At 41.9% G+C, this 21,370-nt stretch overlaps 1 protein-coding gene and 1 pseudogene across 5 annotated transcripts in view; both read right to left on the minus strand.

Annotated features, from left to right (window-relative positions):
- APBA1 (amyloid beta precursor protein binding family A member 1) overlaps window positions 1-21,370 on the minus strand; it is a 184,817-nt gene that overhangs the window by 74,005 nt on the left and 89,442 nt on the right. The gene's annotated exons all lie outside the window — the stretch shown is intronic.
- On the minus strand, window positions 1,174-20,969 carry LOC121922510 (annotated as a pseudogene).

The following is a 21,370-nucleotide window of genomic DNA, read 5'->3' on the forward strand; positions in this document are numbered from 1 at the left end:
CCATTTGCAAGTCCATTCCCTGCCAGGGCCTTACCTGCCTATCAATATTCACAAGGGCTATATGTTGAAATGAAACCCCAGAGAGCTCCAAATGTCAAACGGTTTCTTTCTCATCTCCACATACGCTACTTGCTCAGCTTGCTTGTTAATCAAGCAAAAGGATGGATAAGGATGTGGGAAGCCACAGACAGTAAATAAAAATACAACCCTGATATGAAGAAAGGCCACCAGCATCCATCTGGCACACAACGAACACCAACGGCCATAAGACATTTTCATTTCTGTTTTGTAGCTTCATTTGGGTGGTTGGATTTGATTTATAACCAAAATGCACGGCCATAGCCAGGCTCATACATCATCTGTGCACCATATGTGCCCATTAGCGAAGGCTAAATTTATGGCTAATTTTTTTCCAGTCAGGAAAAATAAAAGGAAGTTCTAAGATGTAGTGTATCGATATATAACAATTCACCACATCTTGCTAAGCTATTAATAAGCTTCCCAGTCCGTAATTGCTTTTCATCAGCCACCTACTCTAAAGAGCTGCTGGCAAGAGCTGAAATAAAAATACTAATTGAAAATCCTGGATCACTCATGTGCAACTAAGCAACTGCATCACTTGTGCATTTCACACCAAAACAGCTAGCCTTATGTCACTGTCCTTAAGCAACCATTACATTCACATAACATAATCAAGTCTCTAACCTCTAGCCTCTACTCCAAGTATCCACCCCAATATATAGTTTAGAACATAGATGTACAAAAAGTTGTAAAGTTTACATTTCAGGGTGACAATCTGTGGGTCAGAAACAATTTTCAGAAACTGAAGCATAACAGTTGAAAGAATCTGTAGCAAAAGTAGGACTCCTGAATTGAGGGACATGGTGGCATCTCATAGCAACATGATAGAAGATAGAAAGTAATCCTTAGGGATGGAAAAAATAGTGGAACAGCAAAGTAACTGTGATAAAAACAGAACTATAGGACCAATCAGAGCATTGCCCACAGATTTCATAGAATTGATTCCCAGAGCAATACATTCCAATCTCCTAATTGTAAGCAAATCAGGTAATATATAGCACTGATAGGCCATGAGGAACAGAGACAGATCATGCAGCTTCTAAGCATAACAGAAGCTGCAAAACTGCCGCCAGGCTCAAGCATCACACCCCTTTAGCCTGCCCACAGACCAACATACTTCGTCACCCGCTTTGTTGGTGAATCTGGGGTTTGGACTCTCACATTAAGCTGAGTGCCTTGTTCTATACCTTTATGGATACTCTGGCATGTTGAGAGTGGTAGACCCAAAACTGGGTCCCATTGATTGACATGATCGGTCCCCTATGTTCAGCTTTCCGGACCTTTTTAGCAGTCCTCCATGCATCATATTGGCAATGATAACGTAGGCAAGATGGAGCCCCATCCAGACTCTACAATCACCACACCCAGAATTTCCCCCTTCTGCTTCTCAATGAAACCTGAATTGGGGAAACAAAGTTGAGAACAGAAGTCATTTCATTGAAAGGAATATATAAAATTATTATGTGTACAATAATGGAGTGATAAAACAGGAACACAACAGCATTTTACTACGGATTTAAATGACTCCACTTAATTGAGCTTTTGTAACATTATTCTTCTAAGTGTAGGTTAGCATTTTATTCGGCAACACCGCTTCAAACATATGGACTTGTGTTTTTTTTAAAAACCCACAGCTTTCTTGAAAACCCTGTTATATCTACAGAAGTGAAGCTGCTGATTGCATTAACAGTTTGTTCTTCAGTCCAACTGCACTCGTTGCAGCATGCAAATATTTGAAAGCTGTTCTTAAACAGAGTACATAGCCTATGTAATCAGTCCAGTGCCCATAATTTAGTCTTATCTGTTCCATCTTTTCAAAAAATTGAGGGGAGGAAAAATATTGCTTTTGTATCCCTAGAGCTTGAGGATTCTGGATGGCACCCTTCATGAGGAACTCTATTGACTATTGTCTATATAATGTTACTCGCACTAGGCTGGCTTGTAGAGTGTTATTAGTCCAATGGTATTGTGTCTAAAATTGGAACATACATCTTTGCAGTTTTCCGACTGGAGAAGTGGATCAAGTCTCATTGTACAGTCCTGGGTGTTGAGCAAGTCACTGTATTCCTTCTGGCTCAGTCTTCTGGATTTTTCCATTGGCTCTCAAGATTCCTGGTCGGCCACTACAATGCCTGGCCTCATGGACTGTGCAATTAGTTGTGCCTGTAGCAGTTGTCAAACAGGGAAAGAAGAGGAACAAAATACAGATGCACCCAGTTAGTTCAGAATATTAAGTGGAAGCAGGAAGGGTTGTAACACAGTCCTTTTGAAACAGATATCAATGGAGGGCGGAGGTACTACCACACAATGGTGCATCATGGGTTATAGTACATTGAGCAGACTCTTTATATTAGTGTGCTAAGTCCCACAACTCAGTAAAAGTCCCTAGATCTCAGAAATGTTGTGAATCCTAAATAGAACAAGGCTCTAGTCCAAGGCTGGACAACTATGGAAGCTAGGAGGCTGTATCAGTACCCCAGGAGACCTTGGAGTCTGCACCCACACCACACCACAAACAACAAAAATATTCATTTATGGCCTCCAAATATCCTCAGTGGTGTTGAGGCAGGCATTTTCAACCTGGTTTTTAGGCTCCCTTGGATCATTTTTAGGCCCAGGAGAGCCCTTTGAAAGTAGATTCTAGTGAGAGGGATCATGGAGTTTTTTAGGGAGGTCCTACCACGCATAGGTAAGCAGATCTAAGTTATTGTTTAGGATCCCTTTAATTCACGCAGAATCAACAGATCACCTTAACCCACTCTGGTCTTTCACCTGGGATGATCTAGCCTCACCCAACAATACTTGACATTAAATAGAAGAAAAACAGCATCCAGGAAGCATTTTATCATTCTTAATCCAATTGCTTCCTTCTGGGTCTACTCATAACTTATCCAGTTATCTTGCTTCTCCTGTCTCAGTTAGTTTTGAAATATGATCCGTGTTGAAATAGAGCTACTACAACCTGTAGAAGGTTAGATAATCAACCAATCTATCTAAGCAAAAGGATCACCTTCTCTCATATTGGGCTCAGTGCAAGATTAACCCACTTTTATCCTTCATTGCTTAGTAGCTGCATCAAATATCCCTGGTGACTGATTCTGGGACAATTCTATGCTCATTTTTAATGCAGAGAAACAAAAAGATCCTTACATCCTCAATTCAAAGACATGGCAGATCATTTTGTACTGCCTCTTCCCATCCTGAGAGGGATGAGATGCCTCTACGTTATCTTGAGAATAGATCTTGGCATTCGCCTGCGAGCCATCAATAACAACATATTCCCAATGTCTGCAATGTAGGAAATGGTCCTCAGAGGATGGTCCATCATAGTTTCCTAGGAAGAACAAATCCTCATATTAGTGTTCTGTCACTGCCACACAAGAATTAATAACGTTGGCATTCAGAACACCACAAAGACTTACGTTTTCCAAATTAAAGGGAATTTTCATCACCTCCTACAAAAGCAAAGAAGAGTAGAAGTTCCCACCGCCGCCACTGTGTGAATTCTGGCAGTATGAGATCATGATTTGTGTTTGCGACTGTTGCAGAATGTTAGAGTTTTCAGCTTGTCAACTCTTATGTCTGAATTATACTTCTATCCATATTAACTTTGATATTATTTTTGATATAGAAAAGAACAATGCTTATTAAAAAATAAAGAATGAAAATCATTTAAAAATACAGCATTTTATTCTTTCTTAAAAACTTGGCATTTGTTAGAATGACTTTTCATCTTGCTTTTTTTAATAACAAGCAATTGAAAAAACCTATGTCGCTTACTGGGAAACAAGCTGTGATGTGGACAAGAGGAAGATACAAAAAATTAAGCAATATTGTTAAGCATATTGATGATCTCTCTTGTAAATAGTTTGGGAAATAGTTATTGCTTCATTTACTTCTTATAAAGGATCCAAAGAAATTACCTTATGACAAAATATAAATGAAATAAACAGTGTGGGATTCCTCACTGCTTTATGACATAATTCATTTCCAGTATTTCAGACATGCAGTAGCTGACGCTCACTGACCTGATGTCGGCATTGAGTACTTTTATCCTTTGCGTTGAGATGAAGAGGTCAACCTCTGTCATAGGCTGAGATTCACCTTCAGGAGCCTGCAATTAAAGTAGCTATAATTAATTGGTGGGGGAGCATTTGAAGAGAAGGTTTAAGTTACACATAAGGTTTAAATCACAAATCAAACAGCATTAAGACACAGTCACCAAGTGAGCTGCAAATGAATATTAGTTTGCAGAGCTATGATAAGCAGAAAGGTATGGAAACTATATATAGGACTGAAATGTGAATTAGAGCCTGTACGTACACAAAACTGTGAGACCTCATCCATTTTTCTGTTATGTAAACACCATTCTCCCCAGTATGACACGAAGGTTTTTTTGCTGTCGACAGAAAGGCGATGTACCATCCAGGGCTGTACGTGCCATCTCTCATGAAAGCTGCTAATCACCACTTCTTCAAGCAGGGATGGGTAACATGCAGCCTGCAAGCCTCACATGCCCCTCTCTGAATGTTTTAGTGGCCCCAGATTCCACTCACTGGGATTTTTTCCCATCAAAAAAGGAGAGCTGCCACTTCTGGAGGGATGGACAGGTTACTCACCTGTCTAACCTGTGGTCTTCAAGTGGTCATCTTGCTGCCCTCACACAAACTGGGTATTGTGCCTGGCAGGAGACTCCATTTCGGAAGCTGAAAAGCTGAGCATATGGCGGGAGGCCCCGCCTACTCCCTTGCACTGAGCATGTCCAGTCCCGCCAATCTAGCTCTTCCTTCAGTTCAATCTGCGTTATATAAAACATGGTAGAGATCTGACTGAGGGAGGTAGGTGAGATTTGTGTGAGGGCACAGATGACCACTCGAAGAACCACAGTTACAGGTGAGTAACCTGTTCTTTCTACTTCGTGGTCTCTGTACCTCACACAATTGGTGTGACTAAAAAGCTAACTTAAGGAGTGGGAAGGTCACCTGCCAAAATAGAGGAAAGAACAGCAGACAAAACTGGCAATCTCAACGAGATCTGGAATCAAGCCCGTAGTACCAAACAAAAGTGGAAGGCTGAGACCATGTGGCTGCCTTATCAGACATCAGGCAGAGGGACATCAGGCAGCCCTGGTTGAGTGGGACGTACACCAACAGAAGAAGGTATTTGGCCAACTCATAAGCCAGAGAAATAGTCTGAGCAATCCATTTTGAAAATCTCTGTGAAGAAGTAGGTGCCCTTCCTGGAACCACCATAAACAAACAAACAGCTTGTTGTCAACCTGAACTCCGCAGACGGTTAACTAAAAGCCAAAGCACGGCGAACATCAGCATGTGCATGTCTTTTCCAGAGGCGTAGATGGATCTAGGTAGAAATTGGGTAGCCAATGTCTTGAGAAAGGGAAAGGGGAGACCACCCTTCAGGAGAAAGAAGAATGTCAGGTCTGAGGACCACTTTGTTTCTGTGAAACAAGAAAAGGCTCGTCGAGATGTCAGGCCATCAGTTCAGAAGCATGTCTGGCTGAGTAATTGGCCACAGGAAAGACACTTAGTGTCAACAGTATCAGAGAGGCTGAACCCAAAGGTTCCAGGGACTCCTAATTAGCTCCGTAAGTCACCAAAGAGAGAGACCAGACGGGGCCAAAGGAGGCATTGGAGGATAGAGATGATGGAGGCCTTAAAGAACCTTTTAATAGTCATAGACTTTGAGGGAGGAGAAGGCCAAACCTTGATCACGAAGGTGTAAAGGAAGTGTAAGGCTGTAGAAAGACTCACAGGATGGGGGTTCAGCTCTAGCTGTAGCAAACTCCAAAACAATTCCATTTGTAGGAGTAGGATCGTTTAGTACAGTCTTTTCTAGAGGCTGACAAGACTTGAGCAATTCAGGAGAGTCAGGGTCTGGTCCTCCAAGCTGTCAGGTGTAGACTGAGGAGGTCTGGATGAAAAGAGCCGCTCCGTGAGAGTGAGACAGAAGGTCCGGCCAACTGGGAGTTTGAAGTATTGACCCTGGACAGGTGGGAGCAGGGGAGTGAACCAGGGTTGTCTTGGCCAGAAGAGGGCCAGCGAATTGCTTGGCTCTGTCCCTGGTCATCTTGGTCACAATCTTTGCTACAAGTGGTAGCGGAGGGAAGGCGTATAGAGCAGGGGTAGGCAACCTGCGGCCTGCGGGCCGGATGCGGCCTGGCGAGGCCTTGAGACCGGCCCCCAGCACCGGTCCTGCCGCCGATTGCCGCCGGGCCTTTGGGGGGTGATTGTCTATAGAAGCCTCAGAAACATGCATTTATCTTAACATTTTTTTAAAATCAGCAATTTTTTTTCATGTGTCCTCCATTTTTTATTTAAAGTGCTCTCCATTTGAAAATTGTCCCGGTTTATTTATTTTAATTTTTTTAAATAATAAAAAATAAATAAGTTATTTTTTTGGCTTCGGCCCCCCAGCTTCAAGGGTTGCTACCCCTGGCGTAGAGGAAGTCTCAGTTCCAAACTGTGAGGAATGCATTTTCCCAGGGAGCCGTATCCCTGCCCACCTGGTGCAGAATTGTGGGCACTGAGCATTGTCCAGGGTGGCAAAGAGATCCAAGGATGAAGTCCCCATCAGGTGGAGAGAAGTTGGAAGGCCTTGAGCAGACATGTCCATTCGTGTTAAAGGACCTTGTCCCTGCAAGAGAGGTCTTTGCCGTCAAGGTGAATCGCCACTGGGTGGATGGAGCGATGATGGCACCAATCCAAAGCTGTTGGCTAGACGAAGTAGGACAGAGGAATGTGCGCCGCCTTGTTTGTTGATGTAACAGACAGTGTTGTGTTTGTCTGTTACCACTTGTACAACTCTGTGAGAGATGGGGTTCGAAGGCCTTGATCGCAGTTCGAGGGCGGTTGATGTGGCATCTCTCTCTCCGAGGGAGACCAACGACCTTGAATGCAGAGATCTTTGAGGTGAGCACCCCAGCCCGTTTAGATGTGTCTGTGGTGACCATTGTAGAAGGTTCTGGGGCCTGGAAGAGCATCCTCTTGAGGTCATTGTCAGGAATGAGCCACTAGAAGAGAGAGTCCTTGACCTGTTGGGAATGACAAGTCTCTGGATTGTTTGTCTGTGAGTGATTGAAGACAGAAAAAAACATCTTTGGGGGGCCTGAACCTCGGCAGGAAAGACAGACCACAGCCATGGTGGAGCTCATGTAGCCTAGAAGCTGCTGATATCCTTTGCTGTAGGACGGCCTTGGAGAGGACCAGACAGAGAATGATCCCAGAGGGAGTCTGCCATTCTGTAGGCAGATAGGCATGTGCCATGATAAGAGTCTAGAGATGTACCTAAGTTCTATCACTCTGATTGGTTGAAGGATAGACTGGTAGGACTGATGGTGAGGGCACAAGTTGGTGATGAGAGACAAAGTTGTTGGGTCGTAGAGAGACACACTGGTGTCCACTACGACCACGTGCAGAGCTGATCCACGCAGGCAGGACGCCCACGAGAGGCCTTGGAGAGACATCGCAAAGGCTTCAGACTTGAGCTCCCGGCTTGAAGAATAATAACACTGCTGGGACAGGAGGCTCTCATCAAACAAGAGGGCTTTAATCACTGTTGCAAGCTATTTACAGGATAGCCAGAATACAACAGTCGTCTGGATACTCACAGCTCTATAGACAAACAAAACTGCTTCTTTCACCAGTCACAACAACCCAACAATGTCACCTTCCTCATTTATAGGCGGTCTTCTGTGAAGTCATGTGGATAGACATGCCACCAATGAAACCTTGCTGGTTTCATCCCCAGGGCAGGTTGCATCATACCATTCCCATGTTGCACCCCTTGACTGACTTCACTTGCTGTGCATGTCATCAGATGTCTCATGATGCACGCTCCCAAAATGCTGACATCATGCACACCTGCCACTTGAACTTTTGTAACCTCTGCCGCAGTTCCACCTAGTGGCCACATCCATGTCATTTCCAGGCCAAGTGTGCCACATGGTCTGACAAAAGTGACATGAATGTCTGAACAACTGAGTTTGAGAAGACACATCAGCAGCCCAGTTGTCGAGATATGGAAAAATCATTATTCCCTGTATTCAAAGGGGAGAGAAGACTGCTGCCATGCATTTGGTGAACACACGTGGGGCGGTGGAGAGGCCGAAGGGAAGAATGGTAAATTGAAAGAGATTCCATGGACGCAATCAGAGAATTTGCGTGTTGTGTTCTGATGCTGATGTGGAAGTACGCATCTTTCAGATCATCAACACAAACCAATCTCTTGATGGAAGAAGGGGAGAATTGACTGGAGAGTTACCATCTTGAACTTGGGAGGTTTGATGTAAGAGTTGACCCCTCTAAAGTCCAGAATGATGACAAGCCCACCACCTTGTTTCAGAACTGTGAAATACCGAGAAAAGAAGCCGTCCAGCCTGCAACTGGGTGGAATGCGTTAGACGGCACCTTTGTCGAGAAGGGAAGAAGATCTCTTCCTGGAGAGTAGGGGAAGACGGAGTGTGTGGAACAGAACACCGCGTGGGAGGAATATTTGAGAATCCTATGGCGTACCCAAACGAACGATGGTAAGGACCCAGGTGTCGGGGATGTGATTCGCACCATTGGTTATAAAAGCTGGGATAGTCTGGGTCAGGGAGCAGACAGGGGAGAGAAGGATGATGATGGTGTGTCGTCTCGGTGGACTGTCAAAAATGGGACTTAAGAGAAAGAAGGTTTCTTCAAAGACTGTTGTTGATTTTGATGTGTTTTGTTGTGTTGTTTTTATGGGTCTTCCTGAAGGACTGTTGTGAGAGCCCTTATATTGGATGAGTTTCTGGAACGTGGTTGAGAATAATAATAGTTTGATCTATCATGCCTTTGGCGCTCTTGAATTGTTGTTTATTCGTGGTCAACCCAAGGTGTTTACTGGTCAAGATGATTTTTGGCCAGAGTGCCAAGGGTCGTCGTAATTGGCTGCAAACAGGCCCCTCCCACCATCAAAAGGAAGGTCTTCATTTTGTTTCTGGCTTCATCAGCAAGATCTGTGGACCTGGCCAGGACCAAACCTGTGAAGGCTATGGCACTGGAATGATTTTACCGAACAGTCGTTGCCGTGTCTGGCTGAGTGGAGCTGGTTGGTTAACCAAAGAGGGGCCTCAGCATAAAAAATCCATAGCTGTTAGATTTTTGTTCTTCAGCAAATAGGGGATGAAGGAAGCCATCTTGTCCCAAAGAACTTCTGGTAGGCCCCATACAGGCTTGGAGGTTGGTGACCTTGGCATTCAGGGCATGCAGAAGATAGAATCTGCGCTAAAGAAGTCCATACATCTGCCATCTTTGTCTACTGGGGCAGAATGATCTGCCTGATGATTTGTTGTGGATTCCCCCACCTGAGAATTGGGTGCAGGATGGGTGAAGGTTATGAGCTGTATCCGGTTAAACCTTGTATATGCCCTCAAGTTTCTTAGACGCCAGGGGCACAGGCAGGTGTGCCATGATCGGCCATTACATCAAGACAAGAGGCCAAAATGGAGGGTCGCCGGCTGGTTGGAACAGGCAAAAACACCATAAAACTGGGTCCTAGGAGGTTTAGAGGTGGGTCAACATGGAGACATATGGCCCTGGACATCCTGTTAACAACATCCGAGAAAAGATGAATGTCCTCGACGGGAGACTGGCGTCGGTTATCTTCCACCTATTCTTGAGAGAAGCTATCACTGGTGATGGAGGTGAGGGGATAGGCTCTGGCTCATATGTGGATTCCTCAGTAGAGTGTAACACTGTAGGTACAGAGAGGGCTACAGATAGACTAATCTGAGAATGACAATGGTACCATCGACGTCGAAGGTACAATCGATTCTGACAGGATGGACATCACCATCATGTCAAGTCGAAGTCAAGACAAGGGTCTCCACTGTAGAGCGAATGAGTGAAGCTGGAGGGTGGGAGATAGTGGCTGTATTTAGTTGGTGGGCATGGGACACGATAGTGGCTATTATTCTAAGAGAGTGGGATCGAAAACGATGCTGAGAAAGGTGATCGAGAACGACATCGAGGAGGAGAGCAAGAGGGGTGTCAATAGCGAGAAGGGGAGTCATTACAGAGATTGCCGGTGATAATACTGATCTCTATAGGAAGGACAGTAGGATCTGTATGATGGGGCCATTCTCTCCTATTCTTCAGCTTGATACGAGCGACATAGGATCCCGAGGAATGAGGCGAGCTGATCTGTATATCCATCCCGGTCTTGAGGTGAAGGGACCTGTGGACTCTGGTCAGCGGCTGCTTTGAGGAGGTGGAGGTGGAGGCAAAAAAAAGGAGTCTGTATGCTCTCAATATATGTTGCCAGGATCGTGCCGGTAACGTAGCTGGGACAGGAGGAGAGGAGAGATGTGTCTGGACCAGAGTAGCGACAGCAATGGCGTAGGCATACAGATAGCCATCAACATTGAGTCCAGAGGCCAGAGCCCCGATGCCAAGTCTAAAACAGTGACCAGGATGGGGGAGGGCAAAATCATCGCCGATGTCGAGGCGGGCATGAAGAAAGCCAACGAGGTCAAGCTTAGCTGCAGCTAAAGTAAACATGTCAATGCTGGAGCAGACAATGAAGGGGAGGCCGATGTCGGGGCTGTAATAGTTGAGGAGCAGCCGCCACCTTAGGTTAGGCTTCTTCCTGGGCTTGTCGTGGGAAGGAGGAGAGAGAAGATCAGGCCTCTTCTTGGCTTTCTGAGGTCTCTGTTGGGGACAGAGGGGACCTCCTGAGGCAAAGAAAGACTCTGAAGAAGAGGTTGCAACATCGAGGCCATCGACGTCATGTCGCTGATGCAGGAATCGTGGTTCGATGTTGAAGTCACTTTGGGGTAGTAGCATTGTCGACATCGAAGGCCTGGAAATTTTGAGAATTCATGGAAGTTTGTGTGATGGGAATTCTTCCAAGATTCTACAGCCAAAGTGGATTTTGGGCAACAGAGAGCGCTCCCACAAGAAAGATTTAAGTTTGGAGGCTCCATTCCTGAGAGTCACTGCAGTGAAAGCTACAATGGGGGACCTATCAGAAATATGGGGCTTCCCCTAAACAAAAGGCATTTAGAATGACTTTATTGAAAGCATTTTTCGGTCAACATTCAGAGCAATGTTTAAAGGGGTGGCCATAGAGGCCTAGAAGTGGGTGGGCCATCTGGGCTGGCAACGCTTCGCTTCTCACAACAATCAAAATTTTTAGAGGGCTATGCTCGAGAAAAGAGGGAGAAAGACAAAAAGCTCCCATACGGTAGAAATCTACACAAACTCAAGAGCAAACCGAAGGAGATGTTTCTTTGCAGCGGACAAAGGAACGAAGGAGGAAAGCTAGATTGTGGGACTGGGTATGCTCAGTGGCATAGGAGTAGGTGGGGCTCCCCTGCCAATCTGCTCCGCTTTTCAGCTTCCGAATGCAGTCTCTGCGCAGGCGCAATACCCACATGTTGTGAGCACAGAGACCATGAGAGAAGAAGGTTATATTCTAGAGAAAAGTACAAGGGCTTTATGTGGGGCACTTCGGTGTCCTCTCTACTCCAAGCTGGAGACAATCTCTCAACAGTTCGGGTTTGAAAAGTGTGAAACAGATTTTTCAAGAAGTGATGAAGCCCATGGCAGGTTAGGGTGAAGCAAAATTCAATCCTTTCCAAATTAGAATATGGTTGCAGATTCAAGGAGAGCCTTGATGGACATGAACTGTGGTGTTGCATGCTGGAGAGGAAGGTAAGCTTAAAGATACATATGTGCCCGCCACTCATTCCCCTAGAAGGATTTTCATACAAGAAAGCCCCCTTTCAATGCATTGTTGAAAACCTGCAGACTCATCCTTTCATTCATATCCTTTGAAAAACACTCCCCTAATTTATTTCAGTATGAGCAATGAAAGATAGATTTGGTGGGAAGATAGGTCGACAAAGAAAGTCACAAGAACTGCAAAAAGATACATCAGCCCTTGCCCTCCCACACCCAAAACATTTCAGTCACTGGAAAAATCAAAAATTAACAATGCAGTTCTTGACTGGGGGGGGGGGAGGTCATATTGTCAAATAACGAATTATAACAGCAGTTACTTTCAGGCCATAGCCATGTTAGTATGATTCAGCATGCAAAGGGATCTTGTAGCACCTCTGGACTAACTGTGGCAAAAGAAGTTTGGCATAAGGTTTCATATACTGTATGTGGGAAAGACCAAGTCTATGAAAACTCATGCTACATTTTGGCACATTAGTCTCAAAGGTACTACAAGATCCTTAGGAATTTAATTTGATATTGAACATCTGTAAGTACAATTCTGTCAAGAAAAACCCCTGGCCCTTTTTAAAGAGGCACCTCAAATTATATTCAAATTCCGATCCAGTAATCTATGCAGTTAGTATAGTCTAGATTTAATTGTGTGCATACAATTACACTTTTTTTTTTGCATCCAGCAATCTGAAAAATTCATAAGTCAATGAAACTACCTCTTAATACAAGGTAAGAGAAAATAAAATTGCTTTTAAAAGTATGCCATATGATAAAACACTTATCCATTAGCGCTATTTTCGAAGGTACGTCTAGGAATATCCTGTTATTTATTCGGTTGTATCTATTAATTACCTATCATTCTAATATGAAATGGCTAATGATATGTAACAGAGAGAGCAAACCAAGCAACTGGTTATCTGAAGTGTCAATTTAATGGTGGTTTAAACAAATTTGAGAAAAAGCTTGCGGATACAGATTTTTTCAAAATATGTTAAAATGAAAGGTAGAAGATGAGGAAAAAATGTAAAAAGGAAAAAAAAACCCAACAAAACAGGCAAAACATCAAGCTGATGAGGTTTGTACTGCACCTTCTTTCTGCTTTTGGCTAATTTCTGTGCTTCTGCTTAGCATGTACAAACAGAGATGGAGAATGGTTAGAGAAGAACTTGCAGACTCCAATCAAGCAGGGATCTACTCATCAAGACTGCGACTGTCACCTGGTGAATTTTTAGTTCTGTTTTATATTTTAAAAGGCCACACAGTAAATTATGTTTTGTAAAGTAGCCTGTACGACATACAGATTGAGACAGATAAAAAAAGGAAAACTTTTGCCCATTAATGAGTACTTAAAAAAAGACTTCCTTCAATTAAAGTGATTCTGCTATCAGAAGGATTATTCTTTAATGTAACCCAGACAATTTTTGACCTCAGCGTTGTTTGGGCTGCATCTCCTGGTATCCCTTACCACTGACTACCACCTGGCTAGACTGAAGGAAGTTTCACCCAACAACTCTTGAGGGTCACAAGTTGCTCCGATGGGATGCATTTGTCTGTTGCTACATCCTGTTGTATAAGAATACCACTGTTAATTCAGAGGAAATGAAAAGAGCATTGAGCCCTAATATTTTGATATTTCCCATCCTATCCTAGCATATATTTACAGAATAAGTGTTTAAAGATAATTAGCTTTTTTAAGTGCAGCTACTTGAACTCTCAGCCAGGTGGTTTGCCATATAGATCTTTCCCATTGCAGGAGAATCTCAATACTTACTACTTCCACAAAGCTGCAGAACTATTTCATATGGAGATGGTGGTGTGTATGACATGGACAACTTTCTACTGTTCCTGTGTCTGGTATAATAGCTACCAAGTACCTGGTTGAAAGAAAGAGATTTTTTTACAGATGAGAGCTCGTTTTTGCTTTCAACTATACAAAAGCCCAGCAGAAACAATGCACACAGCACTTTCCTTACTTAAAACAGACACAAATGTCTTTGTGGGACCTTTTTCTAAACGAGGACATTGTTACAAGCCAAAACACCAAATAAAACCCTAACTCTTACCCAAGTCTTGTGTTAAACTGCCTGTAAGATCAAGAAACTATTCTGAATGTAGGAGGTATACAGAATACAAATTTAACACAAGCCTATATCTTGACAATTGGTAAACAAAGCTTTTTTAAAATCTCTATAATCAAGATGTTTTCCTGGCTTCAGAAAGTGTTTAACAAAAGAGTCATGCAGTCATTACAGGGGGAAATGCTATCAAGGGTGAGATATAAACATGTTTAATAAAACAAGCAAGTATTTTAGCTAGAACTGGATATTTTAGTCTCTTGCCCAATCAGCCAACTGAAACCAGTGCAAAACATCAACTGATCTGCTTAAGCTAAACTCCAAATCAACCAGTTGTTAAGTACTTTATTTTCTAGAGAAAGATTATTAGGGCTGATGTAGTCTCTGCACAAGAAGGTGAGGCATAGGCCCAAGAGCGATGACTGAAAAAGTAACAGGCTTGCCATAAACACGTATGTAGCTCCAGAGGGAACTATTCTAAAGAGGATGTTTTAATGTATACATTGCTGCTTTTCACAACTTTTGTGCAGAGTGTTCTGAAATGATACAGTTAACACAGAGAGAAAGTTTTTCCTCATTACATCAAGAGAGGGTCACACTGATGTTCAGGGGTTCTTCCATTCAAGTGGATAATAAGGCAGGGTAAGATTTTTTTTTCTTCTGATGTACACAACCCTCATTTTATCAATGGATATTTTTCTGGTATCTCAAAGGAACAAACTTAGGGGACTAGGGAACAAACTCTCAGGGCAAATTAAATTATTGCCCCAACAAGCCTATGTTTTGGACTTGTATATCAACACTTTATAAGTCCTATTGACTCAATGGGCCTGTAATTTGATTTTAGGCTCTGGAATTCACCTCCACTTAGGGACTCAGATCACTGAATTACTGACATTGATGTTTATCACACTATGCTCTTAAAGGCTACTATTCCAGTGTGACTCCTCTAGCAGCCTCCTGTTGCTGCTGGGATTGGCAGTTTTAAGGAGCTGAACTTCTCTGCCTGAGAATTCTAAATATCCTCCTTAAAACTGCCAATCCAGCATGCAACAGGAGGCAGTAGGGAGTCCACTGGAATATACTCTTAGGCATAGTGTGATCAATTGTTCACAACAATCCTGCTAATTCACCAGCCATTCCCATCAGAACTGCTGCAGGGATTTGATGAAGAATCTGCTGCAAGAAAATGATAATGACACGAATCTTGATTTCAAAAGTAGGGATACAAGATATTTGCATCATTTCATCTTATTCAGGGGCTGCAGAAACTTGACTAAGATATGAACTAAAAAATAATAATAGCAATTATTCTAGTGGGGATTGGGACATTTCGTGTTGAAACTGTTCTTGAAACAAAACACTTGCATGTTTAAACAATGGATTCATTTTACTGTTATGCATACTGTCCATACTTCTGCAAATATTGCACAATTTTATATAAGATGGTTTCTGTGCAAGAGATACAAGTAATATTCCCACTGAAATCAATGAGGCTTAATAAGGATTGTTTCCTGTAACCAAGTACTTAATTGGCCATGGAAAAACATTCAGTAAAATTACTTCTTAAAAAGTTGTTCTGTGCCTTCAAATTGTTTGTGACTATGGAACCGTAAGATGACCCTATCACAGGGTTTCTTGGCTAAATTTATTCAGGCAGAGGATGAGGGAATGGACTTGCCCAAGGGCACCCAGTGAGTGTCCATATCAAGTGGTGATTCAAACCATGTTCTCCAGAGTCCGTCCAACATTCAGACCACGCCCACACTGCCCCTTTTCTTAATGAAGATTAAATTATCACTACAGTTGGCTCTCCACATTTGTGGCTTTTACTTTTGCGGTTTTAGTTATTTATGATTTTGATTAATATGTTCTTTCTAGAATCTCTAGTCCTCCAGCACAACTACTCAGATGTTGACCATAGAGTTGTGCTAGAGAAAAAGACGTTCTAGAGAAAACACTTCATAGGCATTTGTAGATCTCCAGTATGATTCTCTGATCAACCTCTGGCAGATGTTGACCAAAGAGTTGCACTGGAGAGACCTGGAGATTCCTAGAAAGTGTTCTCTTAGGTAAAGAAAACAGGTGTGTTTTTATTTGTGGTTTTCCCACATTCATGGGGGTCCTTCACCTCTAATCCTAGCAAATTTGTGGGAACCACAGTACTACCATCCCAGATACACATAATTTGTTTACTCTTTTTTATATTATCTTTATTGGGTTTTATACAGTTTAAAACACAACATATCAAACATATAATCCTGACAACAAATACAAACAACATAAAACATGTCATACCATTAACTAAAATCTAGCTTCCAGTATCACAATCTAAAAACTGAGTGATTAAGGATATAGCTTCTGAATATATATCCCATTAGTCTGTTTTCCTATATTTTCTTCTAGATTTTGTATAAGCATATCTATTATGAATTTATATAATACTACTTTTTCTTCCTCCTATAGATGATTCCATAAAGGATTGGGGAGGGGGGGGGAAGGTTTCAATCAATTTTTACCAACTTGTTTCTATCAGACCTGTATTATCACTTTATCCAATCTTGTATTCACATCTCTATTATGTTCTTCCATTTTTCTTTGCATTGTTGTAGTGTCTTTCCATTTGCTAACATTGAAAGATTGTCCATTACTGCTAGCTCATGGACTTTTATTTCCCTTCTTAATGGTAGGGCCTTTGGGCCTTTTCCAGTGTCTCGAGTAGACTGTATGGGCAGCAGTTATCATGGAAATTAGTTACTTATATTTTCCTGATTAAGGTTGATATGTTCCATCTCAGTTATATTTATAAGAAATTCCAGTATTAGAGGTAGATTCTTTTGCATACTTTTTAAAAATTATCTTATGTATGTTTTTCCAGAATTTTTTAACAACCTTATACTGCCACAACATGTGGTACAGAAAACTATTTTTTTTTGACACTTCCACACATTTTCTCATTTGTTCTCTTAATTTTGGTAATTTAGTGGGTGTTACTAACATCTAAAACATTTTGAAATAATTCTCCTTTAAGTTATTCATTTTGAAAATTATGGTATTCTGCCATGATTTCTCCCAATGTGCTAATGAAATTGTTCTTCTAAATTCTGCATCCACTAAATCAATTATTTTTTACAGTTTCATCTTTCATCTCTATCTCTACAATTTTATATAACTTGGAGATCATTTGTTTTTCCCCTTTTCAATATATTATCTAATATTTTTGGTTCATTCTTTACTCCGTTTTTTTATGTCCTTTTTAAAATCTTTGTGATTTGTTAAATAAAAACCAATGTATTTCTACCCCTTCCCTCTGTAAGTCCTCTCTGGATTTCGTTATTGTTTTAATCACTATTTCTTCATACTAAACCATCAGTCTCTTTTTAAGTTTTGTTTTTTATATAAAGCCTCTTTGTATGAGAACCATCTAGGTAATTTGTTGTCAAGATGTTTTTATATGTGTATTCCAGACTTTGAAAACGGGCTTTCAATAAATAATTTATTAAATTCTTCTTTCCCTTTAAACTCTTCATAACAAAATATCCATGCCATCCCTGGGTTATTATAGGTTTCCACTTTAACAGTCTTGTATTTTCTAAGAGAATCCAATCTTTAACCCACACCAGTGCACAGCCTCGAAATAGAGTTCTAAATGGGTAACTAATCCCCCTTTGTCTTTACAACCTTGCATTACTTTAAGTTGTTATTCTTGCGGGGGGTAAAAATTTATGACAGGACAAATCACAGGTAAGTGACATAAATGACCAGAAAAGAGGGGAGAGTACACATGGGAATACAGTGGACCCTTGTTATATGCTGGACTTTGGCTCCAAGATCCCCCGTGGATAACAAAATCCGTGGATGCTCAAGTCCCATTAAATATAATGACATGCAAAATTGGTGTCCTTATAAAAAATGGAAAATCAAGATTTGATATTTGAAATCTATATTTTTAAAACATTTTCAAACTGTGGCGCTTGAATCCATGTATAAAAAATCTGTGATAAGAAGGGCCAACTGTACTTATTTTAAGCGCCTCATATCTTTGAAATTTCCTCAGAAACACTTTGGAATGAGGCCTTCATTAGTCTGTCTGTCTGTTTGTCGTTGTCTGTCTGTCTCTCTCTCTCTCTCTCTCTCTCTCTCTCCACCACACACACCACACACACACTACACAAGTATATGCATGCCCATGAATTTACTTATGACAATCAACTAGTGATCCACAGACAGTTGGGAGTCTTATGCCAGATGTAATTATACACAGTTCACTTGGCCTCAATGTACACAACATAGCCATTGCAACACACTCTTCTAAGGTTGCTTTAGGTGTGGTGATGCAATTAGCAGTTGTCCTCCCATTACTAAGGGGGGTGTTTAGATTGGCTGTTGGGAAGATTTATCTTGCAAGTTGTTCCTATACAAAATACACTCTCCTGCAACCAAATGGCCCTGTATCATAAATGGTCCCCACATCTTTCCAATAACACATTATGCGGTGGCCACAAGTGCCAGACCTTGATAATACTAAGGTAACGTTTTCATGCATCACTGACAAGACCTTTAGGCAAATGCCTGCCACCACAGACTCTGTCAGCTCATTTGTGAATCACAGCACAAATCAGGAGCCAGATAAATATAACCATTGAATTATTTGTAAACTCTGTAGACCATATGAAATATGTTTCTAGGCAGGATATATTGTGTAAAGTATCATTTTCATTTAAAAAGCTTATTTTTTAAAATACCCTAAGTTGTACTTTTTATACCCTGGATTTATCAGATATCTACTAGAAATACTAAAATACTCTCTCTCTCTAGCTCCCACTGATCACTCCATGAATTATTTATATGCTGCCCTGTATTTGCTATCACTGATATAAAAAAGTTTCCTAAGAATGGGTTGGATTACAGTGCCATCAATCCACCGTGAGCCTGAAGACAGAAGAGCATACAGACCACTGCTGCATGCATTTCTGCACAGAGCAGGTGGGGCTGGTGATCTGTAATGTTTTGAAGAAGTACAAAAATATTAATTTGCCCAGATGTTCTTTATAATGGTCCTTAATACAGTACTTCCAAATTTGTATATTCTACCCATTGGGCATGAATCAACATATTGCATACAAACGATGACCTATCAAGGCTTTGGAGTCAATTATAAAATCACTATTGAAGTATCTTTCAGAAGGGAGCTGAGGCATGCACCTTTCACCCAGCTGCAGTTTTAAATATCAATAGCAAGATACAGCAAGTAGATTCCCCACCTTGATTCGGCTTACCGCTCTCGAGCCTGCATCTTCTCACATTCTTGGATGGAGTTTTGTCTGAAAGACTGAGTAGAGCCAAGGTAATTGGCAGCAAATATGATTCCATCAATTAAGTCTTCAGGATCACAGGGTCCCGGAACTGCAGTACAGAAAAACTGAATTATTGAGCAATATGATACTAATGGTAAAGAAATAAAATATGTCATTGTTGATGCAGCGTGTGAAGGCTGCAAAGGCAGCTTTGGAATGGCTGATTTCTTCATGATAGCAGATCGATACAATTGAGGAGACAGAAAAAGACCTGCCTCTCTGCTGCCGAGAGCTGCACTTGATAATCCAATGTGACTCTTACATTTGCTCATTCTGTCAAGACAAAAGTTCACCCTGAAGCAAAACAACCTGAATGGATTTTTCCCCATTCTCCTTTTCAGAAAAGTGCAAGCTCTTACATGCCCCACCCTACAAGACCCTTTCACTTACCTAACCTCAAAGCATAACATAAAGTAATATCAAGCAAAATAATCAAAGTGTGTACAATACGAAAATTAAATACATTTCTGTATATTAGCTTACTCTACGCATGATATTATCCTTCCAATTGTAGCTTGCTTGTTTGCTTTCTTTTCTTTTCTAAATGAAGACTGGGAGGAAATACACTTGTTCCTCCCACATTCGCTGGGGTTAGGGACACAGGCCCCCATGAATGTGGAAAACCCACAAATCAAAAAACAACAAAAAAAACAAAACAAAAACAACTATGTTTTTACCTGAGAGAACACTTCTCTATGAATCTCTAGGTCCTTCAATGCAATTCTGTGGTCAACATCTGCCAGACACTGACCACCAGATTGTGGGAGGAGACAAATGCCTAGTGAGTTTTCTCTCTAGGACTTCTGGTTCTTCAGTGCGACTTTTGGTTACAGTTGACCTAGAGTTGTGCTGGAGGATCTAGATATTTCTAGAGATAACATACTAATAAAATCTGTGAATAAGCAAATCCGCAAAAGTCAAAGCCACAATGTGGAGGCGAGTGTAAAGCATTAAAAATAAGACATGTGGGTTAGGGAGATGTGGTGGGAGAAGTCTGTCAAGGGGTGAATGTTTACACCCCCCACTCTGTGTGTTATGATGCCTTCAGTAGACTGTCAACCTATGGCGACCCCAGAATTTCATAAGGTTTTTTTGGCAAGGAATATTCAGTATGGTATTGCCAGTTCTTGCCTCTGAAATACAAGCTACAGCCCTTGTATTCGTTGGCGTTTTCCATTGAATACTAAATAGGCTGACCCTGCTTATCTTTAAGGTATTTAGTCCATCATTCTACTAATCAAAGAGTAATGTTTCAAATTTTGGGCCACGACAGAAAGCCATGCTTGATTAAGCTTTTAACAATTACTGCAAACTCTACTTTTTTTCAAGCATGCACAGTAGCCAACTTGGAGGAGCTTTCTTTGGATTTTTCAGATCCAAAGAAAGCATGAGCTGGGCTTTGTTTGCAACCACCAACTGCTGGGCATTGTGAGACCAAAGGACAACTGTTATTGGGGCGGGGTTTGTGTTTGTTTTTTAAAGGGAAATATTGACTGGCATATGCAAAAGGAATGAGCATATTGCCATAGAGAGAGGAGGAGAGAAGTAGCTGGGCGGCCATTTTGAGTAGTGAGTGTTTGAATTTTTTTAAACCCTTAGGAGAGTGTGCTTGTTGCTGAGGGGGTGGAGCTTCTGGGAATCACATCTGTGAGGCGAGAGATTTTTTTTCATCTCCAAAGAGAACTACAGAAGAGGCTGAGTTGATTGAACTCACTTTCAGAGATAGGCCAGGTCATCGGGGCCTTGGTGCAGGGACATAGCCAGGATTTTAGAGAGGGGGGGTCCAGCTAAGTGCCACCATTATATTGGGGCTTGGGTGCGGCAGCACAGCGGCACACACCTTTCATTTTTCTACGGAAGGGGGGGTCGGACCCCAAGAGGATTTACAGAGGATTTTTGGAGGAGGAAGCCCACAGTCCTGTTTCAGTAATTACTTAGACTTCTCCGTATGGACACTGACGGAATTGCTGCAGTCCCTGCAACACTTGTGGGAAGTTTGCCTTCTGCCTACAGATGTGGAGAATTCACATGCACCACATGCAGTTGGTAGCACTCCTGGAGGAGAAAGTCCCGAGCTGGAGTCCAGAGTAGCTACACTTCGGCCTATTAAGGAGCAAAAGGATTTTCTGGACAGAAC

This window comes from Sceloporus undulatus, chromosome 2 (genome assembly GCF_019175285.1).
Source record: "Sceloporus undulatus isolate JIND9_A2432 ecotype Alabama chromosome 2, SceUnd_v1.1, whole genome shotgun sequence".
Classification (NCBI taxonomy): domain Eukaryota; kingdom Metazoa; phylum Chordata; class Lepidosauria; order Squamata; family Phrynosomatidae; genus Sceloporus; species Sceloporus undulatus.